Here is a 22,164-nt window from a genome sequence, read left to right on the forward strand (position 1 = left end):
TCTGTCACTGCTTTCCAGAGTTAACAGCAATGGCGTCTCATCAAAGATCTGGCAGAGCTACATGTGCTAGAAGAAACAAACTGGAGGTTGGTGTATAATTCAAACAGCCACTAATGATACAAGTGACCAATTTTAGCTCTGTGTTGATGGGCTGAATGTGGCAGCTCTGCCCCCAGACTGCAGAGCATTCAGCTGGAGTAACCCCTGGGACCGGTCCAGAGGTACATTGAACATGGTCAGATCAAGTTGATCTGGTTTGAAAACACTTGCATGCCCATGATTTCACCTCTCACTGTGCACTAAATCTTCTTATATCTGAGGGCCTCTTGCAAAGTGGATGAGATTTGCTTTGAATTGTATTAATTTGATCTTTCGTTAATGTGCATCCAGTTGCTGCATGCCACTTCTTTCATTCTTCCAATAGCAATCCCACAGTGCTTTGCAGGGCAGCAGTTACTGACCTGTCCATTTACTTGCATGACCTCCCTGCCCTGGTTTCCAGGACAGCACTTTACATACTTTTAAAAGCTGGCACAGAGCCAGAGTTTGCCCCTTTGTGCCTGGATCCCAACGTATCATTATTCTGGTGATATGATTGTAATGGCACTGCAGAATCCCCACAACATGCCTCACACAGCTGCTTGGAGCCGTGCTGAGATCTTAGATCTCATCACCATCTGGGGAAAAACATTGATTTAGGAAACTCTTATGAAATAAGGACCTTTTTGTGGCTATTACAAAGCAGATGTTCATGAGAGATCATGCCAGATAAAGAGCAAGCAACTCAGAGAAAATACAGTGTGTCCTGTTATCCTTCCTCTCAGTCTGGCAGGGGACATGTGACCTGTTCATTTTTTTTTGACCAACTGGACAGGATTCTACATAATTATAGTGTCAATCTGTCACAGGCACTATTCGGAGCCTACTGCTCACACTTCTCCCTGAGTGGGGATGATTGGCTCCATTGGAGGATGAGCAGAAGGATGCTGGAGAGATGCTTCCCTCTGATTACCAGGCTCTTTTTTTGGAACTCAGACCCTGATAACAGCTATATGGAGAACCAGTCCCTGTCCTGCCCTGCCATGCTGGACTCTGATTCCTGCCCAGTATTGGTTGAGATGACTTTGAGTCAGAAACACAAGTTGGGACTGAAGAGTCATATCCTCCAGAGGGAACTTCAGCATGTAAGTACCTTCCCCTGCAATTTATTATTTATTCTTATTATTGGCGGATGTGGTCTCCCCCTTCTCCTCCTTGCCCCCAACGTCCCTTGTGCTGCTTCAAAATGTCCGCCGACAACAGGCACAGTAACTACATATGGATTCTACTCGCCTTTGCCCCCCACTTCCCACAGACCGAAAACATTCATTTGTGCAAAATTCAGCAGTTCATTGAGACACTGCTTACAGGAGCAGGAATGTGGTTAGTTTCTGCAGCTTACATGGGGCACGAGTGCACATTGCATACTTGCTCAAGGCACAGACAATACAACTCCCTCTGAGGTATAAGCGTCCTATAACACACAATGTCACTGATAAGAATTGTAGGACCCAGCCTTCTTTTCCTGCTATGTGTTGGGGAGATAAAACAGAACTAAAGACTGAGAAATACCCTATGTTGTTCTGCATGTTGTAAGGAATAACCACATGCCCATGCTCCCAGTAAAGCCTGCAAGCCCCTTTCACTTCTGCAGTGCTTCTGGGAGAACAGTCCTGAGGAATAAGGATTGCAATGCACACTGTAGTTAAAACCCCCTGGCTAGCCTGTGCCAGCTGGCTTGAGCTAAGGGGCTCAGACAAAGGAATTATTCAATTGCTTAGTTGGTATCCAGGCTTGGGCTGGAGCCTGGGCTGTAGGCCATGTGAGGTGGGAAGGTCCCAGAGCTGGGGCTGCAACCCATGCTGGAATTTCTATATCGGGGGTGGCCAACCTTACTGGCCTTCTGAGCCACATAGGAGAATCCTCAGAAGTTTGAGAATTGGGGTAACCTGCTGGGGGCTTCAGCTCTGTGGGAGATGCCTGCCAGAGCTTGGGGATTCAGCCTGCTCCTGCTGAAGCCCTGAGCACTAGCAGGTGCACTCCATGGGGCTAAGGACCCTGCCTCCATACTGAGCAGAAGCCCCTACCTCATAACACCACTGCAAGGCAAAAGTCCCAAGCTTCCCCCCCTCTCAGTAGCTGGAGAATAGGGTGATGTGCATGGATCCATAAGGCACAATTTAATGGTAAAAGAGCCACATGTAGCTTGAGTGCCAAAGTTTGGCCACGCCTGGTTTATCCTATAATTAAGCAGCCCCTTAGCCTGAGTCAGCTGGCACAGGCCAGCCATGGGTGTCTAATTGCAATGTAGACATTCCTTAACTTCATAGTATATCTCACTCTGCTCTTTGTCTTTTTGAATAAGCCCATTCTCAGCCTCTGGTCACCTGCCTCAATCTAATGTTGTAGAGAGTCAAAATGTCCTCAAGTAGAGACCCCTCCAACACACAAGCAAAACTGCAAAAATAACCTGGGAGCATAACTATGACCACCCTATCCCGCTCTGCCCTTCCTCTCACAGCATGCAAACAGAGACAACAGATTGCAGTTCAAATGCACGTAGCACCCTCTAGACATGCAGACCACTTACCCTCACTGATCTGTGCCAAAAAATGGGAAGGGTCTCAGGGAGGAAAAGTGCTATCTCTGTCCTGGAAAACAGTTATCCTTGGGATATGAACAATCGGCAATTGTCCCCCGCTCCTCACTCCCTCCGCTGCAACAGCCAGACTGTCAAGGACAGGGCCTCTGTCTATTGCTGACGGGCTGGCCAACCTGAAGAGTGGAGAAAGGGAAGACTTGCATTGACACGTTTGCTGAACTCATGGCTGAGACACAGAAGCAAAGCAGGCTGGCTGAGAAGAGGAGGCTGCATATGAGAAGCCAGAGGAAGAACAAAATGCAGCTGTCCCGGGAGATCATTGCAGTGCTCAAGGACAATGTCACTGTGGCCACGGAATGCATGGTTACAGCCCTAGACAGCATCATCATGGTGAAGGAGAGCCTTGGAAAAGAGAGAGATTTAGAGACAGCTCATGGACACTATCCTGAACTAGAATGCCCGCCTGTGAAACATGCTCCAGCAAGGCCAGCAGTCCCAGCAGTGCTGTCATTGGGGACCCAGCCATGTCCTTCATTCCCTGGATAGTGCTTGCTACTGGAACCAGCAGCAGCTCTTAACTGCTATGCCCTCACCACAGTGCTCCCAGCAGCTCCCCTTCACCTTTCAGATCCATTGAGAACACTTGCATCTGGTAATCCATCACTCCACCCCAGAATCCACGTGGATGAAGAAAGCCAGAGGCAAAGTATATATTCACATTTATCTTCACGCTTCCCTCCCCAAACTGTTGTATTTGAAATGGTCTTACTGTTGCACTTTGAGTTCTGTTTGCACTGCTGCATGCATTAAAAGTGTATTTATAGTGGATTATTCTGTAGATTGGTTATTTAAATGTATTTCCAAATAAAAAGATATTTCTCCATTAAAGTATTATTGTTTTTTATAGTTGTTTCATAATAGAAACAATTCACAGGATACTCATGATTGGTCATTGCAGTTAACACAGAAAAAGCCTTTGATGAAAGCTGAAATAATTCAGCGTGTTTTACAAAAGCACATAAGAAATGCTACACTTCAGCGATCCACACGCAATACCCAAGTGCTCCCAATAGCTGTGTCTCAATACAGTGTAATAGAGATGTAGCCGTGTTAGTCTAGTCTAGCTGAAACAAAAAACAGGACTATCTAACACTTTAAAGACTAACAAGATGGTTTATTAGGTGATGAGGTTTCGTGGGCCAGACCCACTTCTTCAGATCAAATTGTGGAAGAAAATAGGCATGACCATATATACCAAAGGGATACAGTCAAAAAAAGTGAACACACATAAAAAGGATAAATCAAATTTCAGAACAGAAGGGGGATGGGGAGAGGGGAGGTAAATGTCTGTGAGCTAATGATATTAGAGGTGATAATTGGGGAAGCTATCTTTGTAATGGGTAAGGTAATTAGCGTCTTTGTTAAGACCCCGGTGTAAAGTGTCAAATTTAAGCATGAATGACAGTTCAGAGGTTTCTCTTTCAAGTCTGGTGTTAAAATGCCTTTGAAGCAGTATGCAGGTAATCAAGTCGTTGAGACAATGCCCTTTCTGGTTGAAATGGCAAGAAATTGTTTTTTCTTTGTGATACTGTCTGATATCTGTTTTGTGTGCATTGATTCTTTGGCGAAGTGTCTGAGACGTTTGTCCAATGTACATAGCAGACGGACTCTGTCGGCACATGATGACATAAATTATATTTCTGGATGAGCAGGAATATTTGTTCTTGAACTTATAACTGAATTGGGTAGGTCCAATAATGGAGTCAGCAGAGTAAATATGTGGACAAAGCTGGCAACGGGGTTTATTGCAAGGGAAAGTTCTAAGGTTGGTATTAGTGTGGTATGTCCTGTGGTGGTTGGTAAGAATCATCCTAAGGTTAGGTGGTTGTCTGTAGGAAACTATGGGTCTGTCTCCCAGAGCCTCTTGGAGTGTAGTATCCTGTTCTAGTATAGGTTGTAGTTTATTGATAATGTGTTGGACGGGTTTAAGTTGGGGGCTGTAGGTGATGACAAGTGGTGTTCTATTGTTGGTTTTCTTGGATCGGTCTTGAAGTAGATGGTTTCTGGGTATTCGTCTGGCTCTTTCAATTTGTTTTTTTATTTCTCCACATGGGTAATTGAGGTTTATAAATGCTTGGTAGAGATCCTGAAGTTTCTGGTCTCTGTCAGTGGGTTAGAGCAGATGCGATTGTATTGAAGGGCTTGGCTATAGACGATGGATCGTATGGTGTGTTCTGGATGGGAGCTAGAGGCATGAAAGTAACTGTATGAGTCAGTGGGTTTTCTGTAGAGAGTGGTGTGTAGGTTGTTAAAATCTCTGTGGAATGTTTCCAGTGTTTCTTGGCTGTGGGTCCAGAGCATAAAGATGTCGTCGATGTAGCATAAGTAGAGAAGGGGCAAAAGGGGACGGGATCTGAGGAAACGTTGTTCTAAGTCAGCCATAAAGATGTTAGCATGGCCCCACAGTACGCTAAATACATATGGGATAACCATTCTGCAACTGCTGTGGCAGTAGTTAAAATGTTCCTGTCTTCTGTTCAAGCAGTCTGTATATGTCTTCATTAGTTTGGGCATAAGGGGATAAACCGGGCTTCCAAAATAACTGGACCAGTCTCTATACCATTAGGCTACGTCTAGACCGGCATGATTTTCCGCAAATGCTTTTAACAGAAAAGTTTTCCATTAAAAGCATTTGCAGAAAAGAGGGTCTAGATTGGCACGGACGCTTTTCCGCAAAAGCACTTTCTGTGGAAAAGCGTCCGTGCCTATCTCGATGCGTTTTTCCGCAAAAAAGCCCCCATTGCCATTTTTGCGATAGGGGCTTTTTTGTGCAAAACAAATCTGAGCTCTCTACACTGGCCCTTTTGCCCGAACAGGAGCAGCATAGTATTTCCACAAGAAGCACTGATTTCAGACAGTAGGAAGTCAGTGTTCTTGCGGAAATTCAAGCGGCCAGTGTAGACAGCTGACAGTCTAGACACAGCCTTAGTGTCCACAAGAGTTCTGGGAGACAATAATCCCTTTCTTCATTAATTTTAATAACACCACATGTGGAAAGATCCTAACATTGTTGATCCGCCCAGATAATCTGCATTTATGTCTGTAAGCTTGCTGCATGGTCTATCAGTCAGTGCATCGCACTCTGGAGAAAGTCTGCATCCAGCAGGGGTGGTGATGATAAAATGATAGGTACAAGGGTTCCATCAATTGCACCTATACTGTTTGGGCATTCTCTTCATGCAAGCCAACAATGATCTTCTGAGCTTCATGACCTGGTTAGATAACACCTTAACAATGGCACAGCAGATCTGCAGGATAATGGCCCCTACAGTCCATCTCCCCACTGAACTTTGTTGGCTACAGACTGATAACATTCCAGGGTGACCAGCTTCCAGATAGCAACGGTGACCCATTTCTCCATGGGTCTGGGCCTCTGTATGTTGATATGCTATCACTGAAGGTCTGTGGCTGGTTCTACACAGATCTTCAGAAAGATCTCTTACCACAGTTGATTGTCCTAGCTGTGCAGTTCGATCCTCTCCCACTAACACACGGCCCAGGAATGGTGCTGAGTGCTGTGTAGGTGATCCAGCAGGTACTTTTGTTCCAACAGCTCAGCACCCTCCTGTTCCTTCATCTCATCCTATTGACACTGATGCTGAGCATCCCATAGAACAGCAATGGGCGACCAAGCCTAGTGAGTGGGCCACATGAGTGCCTGCAGGTTGCCCACCACTGCCATAGACTGGATTCCTGCTCCTGCATCAACTGCTCAATGGTGTGATGAGCAGCATCCAATGACAGATTCATCTGGCTCTGAGCAGGGTCATACAGCTCAGGCAGACTGTGTGTATTGGTGTTTGTCATCATAGTTCTGTGGAGCATTGGCACAAGTTAGCCTGCAAGTTACTTGACATACACCAAAAAAAATTGTGGATTAAATCTCCTGTGAAGATACACCCTAAGAATTAGTCTCCAGAGCTGACAGAAAGTGATCAAAGTATCCACAACTTGGCAGATAGAAATTCTCTTGAATCCTATTGAAATCCTTTTCAGTGTCAGCAATACAGATGTCCTCAGTATACATGTGCATCTCAGGCTGTGACCTTCACGAAGGCTGTCAGAAGGGGAGCCAGCACTGACCCTAATGGGAGGCCATTGGGGAGATTTTTAAGGTAACTGATTTTTAACCACAGCTTGCAAGGTGAAGCTTTGGTTACTGTTTTCTGGATGAACTGCATCATTTCCCTACAAAGAATAATGTGTAGCTGCTTGACCATCAGGCTTACATGCTGCACAGTGTCAAAGGCTGCCATCAGGCTAATAAGGACCACACCAACTTTCTTTGCTGCCTCAAATACATTTTCTATGTCTTCATTTAAAGCATCTGATCTTGGACACATAGTGCCCATCCCATCCCATCCCCAAGCATAATAAGGTAGCTGAGAATCAGTTACCTCTTACTCCTTATCAGTAGTCTCTCCATCAGCACATAGGTAACACATAGCAACTGTGATCAACTAGTAGCTTTTGGGGTCTCCAATGGTTTCTCTGCTTTGGGAACAGCTATGATCATTGCTCTGTTCCAGACTTCTATGATGCTCTAATCTGGGGCACAATGAATGAGAAATCAGAGTAGGCAGACTGGCCCAAAGGGGAGACAAACTCATTGTGGATGTTATCCAGATCAGCACTAGTTTCCATCAACATCTGAGCTGAGCAAACTTTTCTCCAAATGACAATATGTTTTGTCTGAAAGTGCAGTAGCAGCCAGAAAGCTAACACCCCTTTTGGGTCTCCAAGGGGCAGTTCCTTACACTTTTCAGGGTGAAGACTCCCTTATTGAAAATATTTTCACAACACCTTTACCTTTGCTAGAAAAGAGAAAAATGATAACTCCATATAATTCATTATTATGTGTGTTTCAAGAGGCAGACAGAGAACACTGGACTGGGAAGGGTAAAGGTGTGGCTAGAGAGGAGGAACATGATTTAATTTGTATTAGATTATTGTACATTTTTAATTTCTTGCCATCCTCTCTGAGTGCTTTTTTGTGATTCCCAGGTGGTGGTGGTGGTGGGAAGGTGGATGATAATTCATTACATGTAAAACATATGCTAGTGTATCTTGTCTGTGCCTGGTCTTCATATGTAAAGGATCTCAGCCCAGAGTCCTTACATGTTCCTTGTAAATCCATAAGATCTTATAAATAAAGATGTTATTAGAGAGAATTTCACGGTACCTAAAGTTTGATGGGCAAGTACTGAAATGGCCACTGTGCTATTCACGGATTGCCCAGATAACAGAAATGATCAGAGATAGGTAGATTTGAAAGGGACCTTGAGAAGTCATCTTATCCAGCCTGCTGTGCAGGGGCAAGACCAAGGGATATATCAAAGTCAACATTTTATTGCATCTTTTCTGCTGGTAAGGTTTCATCTAGAATTTGTGTTTTTGGGGGCCTTGATTCAGTTGTATATCCTGAGTGAAATAATTGCAATCTGCTTCACAGGCAAATTGCCAGTTAACAATGACTGAAGGGACTGCACATATCTGAGTTTACTAAAACAAGACGCACTGTCTGATGAAGGCTCACAAAATCATTTCAAACTGGTGTGGATATGAATGTTGTCATGTAGATTGAAAACTGGAGGAAGGACCCTATCTAAAGGAAAAGGTATTTGGGGTTTTATGGAGCCAATTTTAGTCTAATTTAACATTTCATTAACAACCCAGAAACATGTTAATAAAATTTGCAAATAAGCCTAAAGTGAGAGTTGTTGAAGACAGTAAAAAGCAGACCATGGAATTTAGAAACATGAAGAGGAAACAACAAAATAAACTACAACTTGGAAAAATATATTCTTTTTACACCTGGTGAAATAATCGGAAACAGAGGATTTTCAGTTGAATGCATAGCGACATTACCTCACAGAGCAGGGCACTGAAGACCAGCTCATAAGGAAAGTTTAAAAGAACATAATTCATATTGGTTATCTTAAGAACACACCTAGAGTCTTGCTTACACTTGTGGCAGTATGTAGGGTACATATAGCTACACCCCTCAGTGAAAAGCAGGCTGGGTCTACACTCACTTCAGCTACATGCAGCAGTAAAAGGCTTGGGGACGAGGGGGGAAGAAGGAGGAGGAGAGCAATGAGGAAAGGCTCTAGAAGCAGGGAAGTAGTGGTCAATTACACTGCTAAAAATAACAGTGCAGAGGGGATGAAGAGGAGGGAAAGGGGAGAGGCATTGCTTGGTCCTGTAGAGAGCTATGTTTAATATGCACACTATGGTTTCAGGGCTGTAGGTCACTCGAACTTGCTGGGCAGTGACTTACCATCTAAACTGCTATTTTATGCTTATGTTAGCTGAGCATGCAGTGCCTGTACTCTACACACTACTGATAGAAATGTAGCAGTGTTAGTCTGGGGTAGCTGAAGCAAAATGCAGGACAATGTAGCACTTTAAAGACTAACAAGATGGTTTATTAGATGATGAGCTTTCGTGGACCAGACCCACTTCCTCAGATCAAATAGTGGAAGAAAATAGTCACAACCATATATACCAAAGGATACAATTAAAAAAATGAACACATATGAAAAGGACAAATCACATTTCAGAACAGGAGGGGGATGCGGGGGGGGGGGGGGAGGAAGGAAGGTAAGTGTCTGTGAATTGATGATATTAGAGGTGGGGAGAGTGGGATGTTTGTGAGCTAATGGTATTAGAGGTGATAATTGGGGAAGCTATCTTGGTAATGATGAAGATAGTTTGAGTGTTTGTTCATTCCTTCTCGGAGAGTGTCGAATTTTAACATGAATGACACACTACTGTAATTGTAGCCCTACCCTAAGAGGTGACAGGATTATCACCAGCAAGTGCTGAAATGAGCATCAGGAGTCACCACCTGACAAGGAGAGTTCTTAAGCTAGTCTCCTAAGAGAGTGATGGAAGCTCCTCACTATTTGGCTCCCCCTCAAAGCAGCATGGTTAAAGCACAAGGAAATATATTGTAGGAAATAATTTTGTCTTGCCGCCTTAGGTCCACAGAACTAAGTTTAGGTAACCTGCACAGTATTGTCTTTCTAATTTTGATGATTCTATATTTATAGTTCAGAATAACTGGAATGTTAATATTTCAAATCTTCAGAATAATTTACGAACAAGTTTGCTTTTTTTGCCAGAAAGTTACAGTAGTCTGGCTTCTTCTATTTTCCCAGAGAGAGAGAGAGACTGGGGTTTGCATAATTCTACTCAGAAAAAAAATTGCATAATAAGAAAAACCAGGAGTGCCCTCTTAAAACGTTCAAAAGTTCATTTATAAAAAGAGGCAAAGTTTTGCAATTATTATCCTTTAAAAAAATGTAGTAGCTAGGAGCCACAGTTATAGACCAGGACCGCATGGAGAGTTACAATCTCACTGAAACATGGATATGGAAAAACAGCTATACTAGCCAAAAAGTGACTCCTGAATGGTGAGGAGGGAAGTGTAGGCAGGGCTACTCCTCATTTCTCCGAAAGGCTGTTGCTGGTGGTGATACAATATTGTGCAAGGGAGCTGGAAAGTTGGTCAAAGTGCAGGTGGGGGATGGAAGAAGGTACAAAATTGAGAGCAAGTGAAGGTCACAAGGGATGAATTCACGTTAGGGCACAGGGCTCACACGAACCCTTTCAACATAAGAACATAAGAATGGCTATACTGGGTAAGATCAAAGGTCCATCCAGCCCAGTACCCTGTCTGCCAACAGTGGCCAATGCCAGGTGTCCCAGAGGGAGTGAATCGAACAGGTAATGATCAAGCCATCTCTCTCCTGCCATCCATCTCCACCCTCTGACAAACAGAGACCAGGGACACCATTCCTTACCCATACTGGCTAATAGAATTTATCTAGTTCGCTTTTAAACCCCGTTATAGTCCTAGCCTTCACAACCTCCTCAGGCAAGGAGTTCCACAGATTGACTATGCACTGTGTGAAGAAGAACTTCCTTTTATTTGTTTTAAACCTGTTGCCCATTAGTTTCATTTGATGGCCCCTAGTTTTTATATTATGGGAACAAATCAATAGCTTTTCCTCATTCATTTTCTCCACACCACTGATGATTTTATAGACCTCTATCATATCCCCCTTTAGTCTCCTCTTTTCCAAGCTGAAAATTCCCAGTCGCTTTAATCTCTCCTCATGTGGGACCTGTTCCAAACCCCTAATCATTTTAGTTGCCCTTCTCTGAACCTTTTCTAATGCCAGTATATCTTTTTTGAGATGAGGAGACCACACACCACTTAAACCCCAACAATAGGGCTTTGTGGGGTGTATCTGGAACCTGAGCCAACACCCACTGAAGGCAATGGGGACAATATTTGTACTGACTCAAATGGTATTGGATTAGGACAGTTATGCAGGTGAATTCTCCAAAGGGAGCTTTAAAAGGAGTTGAGACATTTCTACTGTATCCTTTCCTATTTAAAATGAAATAGAAGCTTCAGGGGGTATCCAAGTTTGTCTGTACAGGATAAACTTAAAAAACAACAAATAGTCTAGTATCACTTTATAGACTAAGAAAACATGTAGATGGTATCATGAGCTTTCGTGGGCACAGCCTGCTACCAGACTATTTGTTGTTTTTTAAGTTTAACATGAAATAGTTGCTTTCACCACTGCTACAAAGGAGTAACTTAAAATTTCTTACAGGTACTTTCCTATTGCAGTCCGGGTTCCTGCCACCTCTTTTAAATAGCTGCTTGCTGGTTTTTGCCACAGCTCAGCCAGCTCTTGCCAAAGCTGTGCACCAGGGCACACCCACTTATTTTCACCTCTGCCTTGTAGCATTTATTGTTCTTGTGAAAACTTACGACTTGGTTGTGATGGGATTTCCCCCCGAGTGCAGCCTGTGACTGTGGGACTGCTGTGCTTCCGTAACTCTCTCCCGCCTGAGCTGTCTGTCACAATGCCTTTCTGGTGACTAGCAGCACCCCCTCCATGTGCTCCGACCACTCAGCGCACACTTGCGTGAAGCCCAACACTCAGCCAGATTGCATGAATGTTCCCAGAGCCACTCATGAATCTCTGAGTAAGGCACCAGCCAAATCCTCCTTGCACCCCCAGCTCTCAGTACGGTACTCAGGAATATACCATCTAATTTTTTAATAGACTTTGTCAGTGGACAGTAATCATACTCCAGCTTTTGTAAAACCTGAGCAGATTTGCCAAACATGTCTCACAAACTCACGGCTAAAGATAAACAGTAAAAGGAGTTTATTGACCACAAAGATAGAATTTAAGTGACTATTTGTGTTTGGCAAAAAAATCCGAGTAGTGACCAAAAGCAAAGAAAATATAAACAAACAGTCTAAACCTATATTACACTGGGCAGCAACTAGATCAACTAGATCACCCACAGGCTATTGCAATCCATAGTACACAGATTCATCTTTGAAATTGGAGCCAGTCCCCTCTGTTACTTGCAGCATAGTGGGGCAGGAGAAAGGCCAAACATGGACCCCTGTGTTTGGTTTTTATAACCTCAGTCCATGTGCTTGGAGCACAAGTCCAGGCATGTCTGGGGGCATCGCTGAGTTCCAGGCAAGATTGAGCAATTCCCTTGGTGTGTCCTCATGCAAATGAGTCATTGCATTGTAGCTCCCTTGGCCATTGACGCTCCACCCAGGAATTGGTTAGTTTTCATGCTGTTGTCTCTAGAAAGCTAATATGTGGCTCATTTCCCAATTTACTGCATGTTTTAGTGTCCATCGTACAACATGTAATTTCATATGCATTGATGATCTACAACAGTGTTTCTCAAACTGTGCTCCGCAGAGCCCCAGGGCTCCATGAGACATCTCAAAGGGCTCTGCGAGGTTGACAAACTGGAAACATCAATAGGTACAACACATACAATCAGTGGACTGCTGGGGCTCTGCATAAATTTTTATGCATGTAAAGGGCTCCGGAGCCCAAAAAGTTTGAGAACTGCTGATCTATAGATAGGAAAAAGGCTTTCAGCAGACCATAACCTTTCCCATGATACCTCGCAGGGCATGCTTTATATGTAAAAATCACAATTATATAAAAATGAAGAATAAAGGGAGTTACAGGGTGCTCACCCAAGGTACAGAGTGTCACACTGATGTTTGGGGTATTGAGAGGGATGGGACGGAGACTTCAAGAAGTGGTGATGATAAGGGAGCTCTACTGAGTGTCAAGAACTAAGGTGGTAATAATATACAGAATTTTGGAAGGTTTTGAGATAATTGTGGGATGGAGACAAGGTACTGTGCTGTCTCCCCTTATCTTCATCTCAGTTATAGAGTTCATTAGAAGGAGAACCAAGCCTGAAGATATAGAAAACTAATGAATGCAGACATTCTGGCTCTTTTGGCTGAGAGCGAAGAGGTGCGGATAAATATCCTCAGTTTGGGCACTTGTGTTTGAAGACCACGGTTTGAAGGCAAACACAAAGAAAACTGAATTTATTCAAGTAGGGAATGTGGAACACAAGCTGTGGATTGGCGCTTCAGGAGAGAAGCTAAAGCAGAAGAAAGAATGTGTGTTGAAAAGTACATCAGTGCTCTTGGCGACAGACCTGAAGAAATGAAAAGAAGAACCCAGTGTGCATGTGCAGTAGTGAAAAAGAAGGCTGGTGTACTATGGAATCAGCAATTAAGTAACAAACTGAAAGGAAAAATGTTTTTGCATGTGTTTGCCCATGCTTGCTCTATAGCTTTGTTGGATTTTATCCAGACAGAAGAAAATAAAATGCAGGTAGTAGAAAAATGCGGCCCATCTCTCTCAAAGGGGGGGGGGGGAATTGATGGAACTGATGGTGAGAGAAGACACTTCCATCAGCAAGGGTGCACAATGCTCCTTTTGTCCTGCTTACACCCCTCTTTCTGCTTTGTTGGGGAAGGGCTCTTGGGGCTTTGACCAAGAATATAGCCAGTGTCCCTGTGGGCGCTGCTCTGAAAGTTGTTTTGGTGGAGCTAAGCAGAAGATCTGGTCTCTTTTCCTCTTTCCTTGGGGGTGCAAGGTCAGGTCATAGTAGGAGGCCCCTCCACAGGCATTAGAGGGACATAGCCCTGCCCTGCTCTGTTGGAGTGACCAGGGATATGGGTTAGGGTTCATTTGAGGAGCTTTGTAGGGGAATTGTGGGTCTGGGATTGTTGCCCTGTGGGGAAAGATGATACTCAGTCTTCACAAGAGTGAAGGTTGGGTGAGGACTAATGACCTGAAAACAATGCAGAAGGAGAGTCAGAGGATTAGGGGAGCAGCTGGGCACTGGAGGCACGCACCCCTTCTAGAGGAGGTCCTGATCTTTCATACAGAAGGTGCATAGGAAGGATTTGAGTTCCAAGCTTGGGGATAGCGAGGGTGGACAAGAATGATGAGGAACAGGCGAATATCCCCAGGCTTACGCTGACATACAAGTCTCCTCAGGACATGGTGGTAGAGTTTGCCAGCACCTTGGAAGGAATGCGCAGCAGGCCCCTTTCCATGCCTTTCAGTGCTGGAATTGCACATACCTTCCATAAGTGTGGTACCAAAGAAACTGAAGGGGGAATACAGACTGATCCATCACCTCTCCTACCACAGGGCTCATTGGTAAATTGACTGTATTGACCCCTAGCTACGTTCAGTGCAATACTCCTCATTTGATACTGTGATAGCCATGGTGACAGAGTGTGATCCTAGGGTGGCATTAGCTAAATGCAATATCAAGAATGTATTCTGGTTGCTTCCAGTGCATCCCATGGACTTTAACTTGTTACGTTTCAGTTTGAAAGCCACTACTGTTTTGGTAAAGCCATGCCCAGAGGGCAGTCTATGGCATAGGCTGCTTTTGAAAGGTTCAGCTGTATGTTGGAGGGGGCAATTGTGTGCAGCTCACTATCTCCATGACATCTTATTTGCAGGAAGATTAGGAAAAGGCTATTGTGAGTACTTGCTTCAGGCATTCCAGAACCTAGCTGAGTACGTGTGGGTTCCCCTCACCACAGAGAAAACAGGAGGCCCTGCCCCAAATTTAATGTACCTGGGTACTGAACTGTGCAGAATTTGGGTTGTTTCTTCTGCAAATAAGTTGGGATCAGTCATGGGATTGATTCGGGTTTTCAAAGGGGCAAAGAAAATTACATTGAGGAAACAACAAGTAGTCATGAGACATATAAAGGTGACTCCTAATCAGTCAAACTGTGCTGTTCTGATATCAGTCTATAAAGACGGGTGGAAAAGTTTTCTGTGAGTAATTTAATGATGTTTCAATACGGCATTCAGACTGGTTGCTTAGGGCTAAGCTGCCATTCTAATGGAATCAGTCGGTTATAATGTCGTACAAGGACGCATGCATTTTAATCAGTTTTTTCCACTGATTTTTCTACTGCCTTTTTTATTTAGATTTTCTTTCTCATAATTCAGGCTGTATTATTAATATTGATGTAGACTTCAATTTAAACATTAGAATGTAATATTTTGGTACAGTAGTTAACATTTTTATCCCTCATTGTCAAGAGTCCATAGGACTGACTTCTATTTATGGTTCCAATTTAAATTGTTCAATAAACTTCTCGATGAAAATTGGTTTAAACCAAATTGGCTATTGACATCTGGTAACTTAGCTATACAACATGTATAAAGGAATTCCATAATGAATGTATATAGACATTGATCATTATAAGAACTGAGCTAGTGATAACTAATAAACATTTTTCTTTGGGCAGCAAAGTACACAAATTTATCTTTAACAGAATGACCCACCAAGGCCGTGTCAGACAGCCAATCAGATAAAGGTCAATTACTGAGCACCCAGCGAGTCAGTGACTTGGGCAGTTATACATTTTTTTTAAGCGGATTATTTATATTTGAATAATACATTTTAACATAATTATTTCAGCGAAATAAATGTAATGCTTAAATGCTTATTATTTTTTAGGGTTTTGTAGCTCAAAGGAGATTGACTTAAAATATGTTATATTTTACTGTTTTTCATTTCCTTGCACTTTTAATTTAGCTAACATAACTCTGCCTCACACTGTGATTAGAAGTGAAAGGAAAGAACAGTTAAAAATTTGAGTTTAAGGAAGGAGATATGTGATTTTTCCTCAAAATGTCTTTAAGTTTCATACTTTAATTTAACACTTTGAATGTCTTATTCCTCCATAAATTTAAATATGTATTTAATTTAACTATTGAATTCAAACTGATTTCAATGTATAAAAAAAGGATGCAACTAGAAAATATATTTTTGATTCTATGCAAGGTAACCAATATTTGTCCTATTTCAAGAGCACTTTTGTACATTTATAAACAGATCAATTTCTCGATTTATTGTGTCTAATACACTAAGGCCAGTTTCAGTTTGAAGTACTGTTTGCTTGCTGCTTACCACTCCCCACCCAATCCACATTCAAAATCCTTGAAAGAATGTGAAAAGATATGTTGTACTCATGCTAGCAGACAAGGCTGAGGATATGGGGCAAAGTGCATGGTGAGCTCTGAGTCATGTCACTATTTTGAAGTATGAAATGTGCTCATATTTAGACTGTCCTATATTATCATACCCATGATCCCCTGTATCTTTCAGTCCTTCTACCTGCTCACTTCCCTCTCGCTGTCTCTACAATTGAAGCCTGATTCTGGTCTATATACACTTGCTTATTTATATACAACTTCATTTCCATGTAGCTTACTCTAGTTCCTGCCCAGATCTGCCAGACATTAAAATATCCACCCTATAGTGTGCTGCTGGCTGGCCAGAAGAACATTTCATGGCTGTGGTTAATGGGTATAAATACAGCCAAGATCATGATTTTGGGAGAAGTACCTGAAATATCCACAAGTATGAGATAATCTAGAAGAGTTTGGCGTTGTGGACATCAGCTGGACTGGTGTGCAGTGCAAGGCATGCATCAAGCACCTAAAGATCCTCTATTGGAGAGCTAATGATGGCAACAGCAGTTCCCTCTATATGCATCTTGTGTGAGTTTGACTGGGGACTTGACGCTGCCATGAGCACCATGCTCCAAGATCATCTTCTGACTCCAGAGAATCTAACATTTATGTCAGAGGGCGAGATTATGGGAACAGCACCAGAAGAGACTGCAAGTGGAGCCAGTGGCAAAGTCATAGGAACAAACTACAGAACTGAAAACCCAGCATCAGTCCACACAGATGTAGGTGTCCTAGATGAATTTTCTCAGGACTGTTCAGGGATGTTCTTGGGAAATAGTCTGGTGCGGGAGTGACCCAGAAGAAGGAACTGGATTTGCAGCTGGGTGGCGTCTTCTGTCCTTGTTGTGAACATGTGGAAAACTGGAGCATAAGCGGTAGGGAATTTCTGGATTATGGCCAATAAAATTATTGTTGTGGAGGATATTGCATGCAATGAGATAAGTCTAGCATTGATTGAGGGCAGTTGCCCTCTCCTGTTCTCCCACCACTAAGTGAGATTCACATTTATGAAGGCATGCAGTCTTAGCAAGCATGAGAGTGCATCTTAGTCTATAAAGTGCTACCAGACCAGTTTTTGTTTTTCAAGTTTATCCTGTACAGACTAACTTGGCTACCCCCTGAAGCTTTTGTAACTCAGTCAGACTGGTGGAATGAAATAACTTTGTATGGCAACCAACATTAGAACATTATCTCAGGCAATATGGATTATAAATAACAGTGTGTGTAGTAAGTGGTAAAAGTCCCTGGTGCACCTCAGTGCTTGCCCTTCTGGTTCTGTCTGTTTGCAGCATGCTACCCAGGCTGAGGGTAAGTCTACACTACATGGCTCCGTCAATGCTCAGCGGTCGACATCAAAAGCCTTTGTTGACCGCCCCATTATGCCTCGTGGGATGAGGTTTACCGGGGCGGTGGACAAAGGCTTTTGATGTTGACCGCCAAGAGTCCAGACTACTGTGCTGTGCTGCCAAACAGTTGATCGGCACAGCACAGCAGCCATTTTGATGTAAATGAAGCGGCGATTATTTAAATCGACGCTTCATTTTGCTATGTCTACAAAGCTCATCTACATGGCTCCGTCAATGGAGCCATGTAGTGTAGACATACCCTGAGATGGGAGTAGAGGAAGAAAGAGGATTGAATCAGCTCAGTTTTAAGCAAACTTCCTAGGTCAACATCCTGTTAATGGGCAAAATTATTGGGACAAATAATTTAGTCAACAGCAAAAGAGCAGGTTTATCTGACCCATTTTGTGAATGTAGCTTATCAGTTCCTTTGCTTTTATGTAAAAAATTGTCCAGAAATTAAACAAAAGGAAAAATTAAATTCAGCTGGAAACAAAGTGTTTGATTTTTTTTTTTACCTTTTCAGATTCTTTTTGACACTTCTTTTTTTTTCTGTTTTTCAGACTGCCAGCAAACTGAAAAATACGAATTCATCCAGCTTTATATTGATATTCATCCAGATTTCCCTCCACTCCTGGCAGGTGATACTTAAGAACTTTTCATACAGGAGAAACTCAAGATACTATGTGAGATTCTTGGGTAAGGAAAACTTCCAGTTGCTACTTCTGTGTCTACCAGCAGTCTCTGTTCTTGATATGCTGTTCAGTAACCAGGCAATGAAAAATCTCCTATCCATGGATCGATGGAATTTCACTGTAATCTGATTCTGGTAGCCCTAGCCCCCTTCCCCAAACCAGACCCTAAATCTGTTTGTTCATTTATTTAATTAAATCTGAAGTTTTTGTCTTGTTTGTCTTTGGTTTGTGTAGGTTGCTAGAAGGAGCTAGTGAACGGCCCAATATATGAAAGATGAAATAAAAGCATACTAGGTTGCTAAAAGTTTCAAACTATGCCTTGTCTTGAAGTATCACATAAAGTGAAGGAATTCTTTCCTTTTTTTTTCTTTTGAGGAAAAAATATAACATGCTCTTGGCAGACACTTCCACCTCAGCTGCACCAACACTAGAAACCAGGACTCATGGGAACAAGATCGTGGCCCCTCATGAGAAAAGGAAGAGGGACAGAAAGGAAATGCTGAGTGATATGAGGTGTAAGATGAATGACCATTGGGAACGTGAAAAAGCAAAGGAGGAGCATGAGGGAAGAAGGGCATCCAAGTCCCCAAATGTGACTACAGGAAATGGGATTGGCACTAATTGTTGTTGGAGCAACTGTTCACCATAATGGCTAACGGGGTGCAGCTGCCAGTACCAGCTCCAGTTTTGGTTCCAATGTCATCTCCACAACTGCCTGCAGATCCAGCTCCACTACTGGCAATCGCAAGTGCCCGTAGACTTTTCTCTACAGTATCACACTCTACAGCCAATACACCCACTGGAAAACTCTGGAGTTGGTTGGTCAATGAGCAGCTCTATGTAATGGAATGGGCAGATGTACACCCTGCACAACTCACACGACCTGTACAGACAGGTGCAACACACTCAGTATGCTATGCCGAGACAGGAGAATGGAAGCAACACTTCTGATATCCAATTTCATCACCTGTGAGACTAACTATGGAATGTGGACTTCAGTTAACAACACTGTTATACACCAATTTTCCACTGTTCTGTGCACATTTATTCACTTTGCACATTTGTAAATAATTACTTGTGGATAGGCAGCTGCTGTGGCAGCAGTAGATTTATTAATAGCATTATTTTCTTTTCATACTTTGAACTGTAAATACAGTGCATTGATTCGAATACATAGTATGTTGGTGTATGAGAACCTGGAAAAAACAATGAATCAGAAAGTTGTATCTAAAGCTTTTAATAAAGTAGCAAACCTGCAGAAGTCTGGGGGTAGCCAGCTTGCAGATGTCAATTGCAACTTGCTTTTGGATTGGTATGGTCTCCCACAAATTAATGGTCTAGTGTTGGATAATTGGGGAAGGTCCTTACACAGAGCTTCATGATGGTGGCCTTCCTCATGTGAGAATTCTGGAGATGTTGGTCATCCCAGGGTGACACGATAACATGTGACCCAACCATACTGTGCTAGTTGTCCCCTACTAGCAGCACAACTCCACAATGATTTCTCCAAGCATCATGTCTTTCCAGTCTGACAAGGAAGAAACCCCATGTGTAGTCCTGCTCCTCCTTCCTTGGTTCAGAAACTGCTGCTGAAATGTCTACCTTGCTACATAAACTCTTGAGCCCCAAACAAGAGCAGCTCATCCACTGAATCCAGGCCTTGGCACCAGTTAGAAACAACAGAAGTGAGGAACGTGTAGCATCAGAAGTACCTCAGCTAAATGTATTGGTGGGGTAAAAGCATTTCTGCAAAGTGGTCTAGGAAGGACAAACAAGTTCTCCCACAGTACACTGCAAGTCAATTCCTAGAGTAGCTCCATTTGGCAAGTTGCTAAAAACTCTAAGGTATGCTCCTAGAAATGCCAGTGCCAACCATGTATCTGCAATGCCAGTGTAGATGTGGGTATATGCGGCTCTGCAGAGCAGATGCTCAGATGTGAGCGTGACCAACCCATGCAGGCATGCACTGCCATATAGACAAATCTTAATACATAATGTCACTCTTCCTATGTCACAATAGCACACAGGTGAGAAAACCAGTAACATCCACTTCCTTCTGTTTAATGGCCTACTCCCTATGGCACATGTTCTGGGTAGTCAGTTTGGGGCCATGACAAAACAATGGGAGTAGTCCAGACACAAGATGACCAATGTACTAATGAAGCTTTATTTAGTACATACATTGTTTTTATGAGTGTTAGCAGTGAGAAGGGAGAGGAAAAGGAAGATTTTGGATACATTATGCTTTTGGATTATATGCCCCCCCCCAAATGGAGGTAATCTTAAGAGAATAAAATCAAAAGGAAAAAGAGAAAAGGGGGATATAACAGATACTAAATAACTCTGTTTTATGATGGATGAAGGATAATTCAGATATGTTAGTTGCTTGGTCTTTCTAAAATTCTGCCCTTGTATGCACATTAATAAGTTCGGATAAGGTCTGTGGGAGCTGTACACATGCTGGCAAAATGTTGACCTCAGTAGACTGCACAGATGTCTGCATTTTGCTTTTGCTGCTATTCCCTTATTTTTCTGAGACTCTCACATAAATTGGCCAATTTGTCTAGTCCTCTGTTTACATTAGAATACAAGAACATGGGATCTGCCACATAGAATCAGACCAGTACAGCATGAAGTTTAATATTCTATATCAGGCATATAGAATGCTTCAGAGGGAAGGTATAAAAATGCTTCAGAGGGAAGGTACAAAAAACTGGACAACAATGAATTAACCTGCCCACATGGGGATTTTCTTGCTACCCTTCCACCCTCAACAGATAGTGGTTGGCTTGTACCCTGAAGCAGGAACGTTTATATTTCTTGAAAAAAAATTAATAACAATAATAATGAACACAGAAGAATGGCAATACTGTGTCAAAGCCAAGGTCCATCTAGACCAGATTCCTGTATTCCAACAATGACCAATGCCAGTTGCTTCAGAGGGGATTAACAGAGCAAGTAATCATTAAATGATACATCCCTTGTTGCCCATTCCCAGCTTCTGGCAAATGTAGGGTAAGTTCATCATCCTTGCCCATCCTTTGGACATTTGGACTTTGGACGATCATGGTACAGGCAGTCCCCGGGTTACGTACAAGATAGGGACTATAGGTTTGTTCTTAAGTTGAATTTGTATGTAAGTCGGAACTGGTACATATTGTAGGGGAAACTCTAGCCAAACATTTCTCCAGGGCTCAGTTTTATTCTCCCACACCTCACTTCCCTCAGTCTTTTATTCTCAAACTGAGGTGTCTGCTGAGAAAAGCCGCTCCGCGTCTCCCTGGTCTGCTGGCGGGGGGGCGCTAGCTTCGTGTCTCCCTAGTCTGCTGGGGGAAAGCAGCTAGTGCCGGGTTGCCTCACCCCGTTTGTAAGTAGGGATCCGATGTAAGTCGGATCCATGTAACCCGGGGACTGCCTGTATATAGATAAATACCTATTTATCTATGTGATATTAGGTAATTGTTTACAATGCTATCTTTTGTTTTCTGTGTGGCTGTTATTGTACTACTGAGCAAATGTCTTCCATGTTGCAAATAATTGAGCATCTTCAACTCCAAGTAAAGTCAGTGTGAACTCAAGTTGTGTATGTTATTACATATATTAATCCTTTAATATTTGTTTTTCTTGTAAGTTATATTCTTTTTACAACTATTTCATCAAAGGTAACAAAAACATACATCATTTATGTGAAACACCTTGAAATGACTCATGGGCAGATGTTATGGTCTGGGACGCACAAGTAGGCTCATTTAGTTTCTCCTTGGTATGTGTGTGTAAGTTCTATTATTGTAAATGGAAGTTAGGGAGAGATTAGGAATCAGGACTGAGTAGTTTCCCCTTGAAAGAAAAGAAAAGAAAAGTGTCCCTCTCCCCCATATCCTCTGTTTTCTGCAAGATTATAAAACTCAGAGGCTTATTCTGCCACTGCTCTATATACATAATCCTGTGTAATGGGAATTATATGTGTATGTGAGCAGTAGAATAACAAAACCCAGGAGAAACTATAGTTATCGATTTAAGAAATATTAATCTAAAGGAAT

At 42.7% G+C, this 22,164-nt stretch overlaps 1 long non-coding RNA gene across 1 annotated transcript; it reads left to right on the forward strand.

Annotated features, from left to right (window-relative positions):
* The first annotated feature begins 65 nt into the window (after nucleotides 1-65).
* LOC142827917 (uncharacterized) lies at nucleotides 66-22,164 on the forward strand. Its single transcript, XR_012902725.2, has 3 exons — nucleotides 66-1,184; nucleotides 17,993-18,128; nucleotides 18,359-22,164. It is a non-coding gene; the product is annotated as an uncharacterized LOC142827917 (long non-coding RNA).

Source organism: Pelodiscus sinensis, chromosome 3, assembly GCF_052426305.1.
Source record: "Pelodiscus sinensis isolate ZL-2025 chromosome 3, ASM5242630v1, whole genome shotgun sequence".
Classification (NCBI taxonomy): domain Eukaryota; kingdom Metazoa; phylum Chordata; order Testudines; family Trionychidae; genus Pelodiscus; species Pelodiscus sinensis.